Source organism: Pinus tabuliformis, chromosome 3_2, assembly GCF_031772625.1.
Source record: "Pinus tabuliformis cultivar Carrire ecotype Pingquan chromosome 3_2, CPIR1, whole genome shotgun sequence".
NCBI lineage: Eukaryota > Viridiplantae > Streptophyta > Pinopsida > Pinales > Pinaceae > Pinus > Pinus tabuliformis.
The window spans coordinates 1024636732-1024637857 of NC_142302.1; the positions used below are offsets into that span (position 1 = coordinate 1024636732).

The following is a 1126-nucleotide window of genomic DNA, read 5'->3' on the forward strand; positions in this document are numbered from 1 at the left end:
TCTATTTCAATAAGTGAGAACTTCTTTGTGGCCAGTATATTCAAGAATGGTGACCTTTCAGTTTTATATTCTTGAAACATATCTTTATGAAAAACATCTTTATCATCATTTTTATTATGTCTTTTTGGAGACATTACGTAAAATTGGAAGGATAGAGAGAAGCTTAGCATGGCCGATTAACATGCCCTTTGCTCAAGTATTTCGCACACAAGAATGGTGACCTTTCAGTTTTATATTCTTGAAACATATCTTTATGAAAAACATCTTTATCATCATTTTTATTATGTCTTTTTGGAGACATTACGTAAAATTGGAAGGATAGAGAGAAGCTTAGCATGGCCGATTAACATGGCCTTTGCTCAAGTATTTCGCACACAAATTGAGAAAAATGGCCTTTTTCTGAGTATTTTTCACACAAATTGAAAAAGTCCAACTTTTTAACCTATCAATTTTATCATATCAAATTCTAAAATATTTTCAAAATCTTTAATTAAATTACAATTCATCCTTTATCATCTTTATTAAAAAATCTATATATGTTCATTACAGGTTTGCTCAGTTTATGTCCATTACAAATTTGGACATTCAATGAGTATGTAGTAAATTCAATACTCTTACGCTAAGTGAATTTAATTCTCTTAATAATAATAATAGATATACAAAATCCGTAATGGATATAAAGATAATATAATGATTGATTTTTAAAATTATTTAATGTTATTTATTATAAAGGTAATTTTTTTTGAAATTGAATTATTCAGATTATAAATAAGCTATGTTGTATTAGATTATAAATGAGCTATGTTATATTATATTATGAAAACTATAAAATTTATGTTGTGCTATAAAATATTATGTGAATTATGAAATTTAAGTTAAAATTTTATAAATTAAATTAAAAATCCAAAAAAATCTATAAATTTGATTTTAAAATTTCAAAAAAAAATTGTAAATTTTTTTTTGTTACTGGTTAATGGTAATCCCTCTAAGCAGGTCTGCGCAGATTGCACACCACTTTAATCTAAACTTTCATGTAAATCTTCAAACCGATATAATACGTCTGCCTGTGGAACGGAATTTCGTGCACACCAAACACGAATCTTAGGAACCTCTCTCTTTTGCGGCA

The 1126-nt window shown here is 26.6% G+C and overlaps 1 pseudogene; it reads left to right on the plus strand.

Moving 5' to 3' along the window:
• Positions 1-285: 285 nt before the first annotated feature.
• Positions 286-401, plus strand: LOC149184073 (U6 spliceosomal RNA; annotated as a pseudogene).
• The last annotated feature ends 725 nt before the right edge of the window (positions 402-1126 follow it).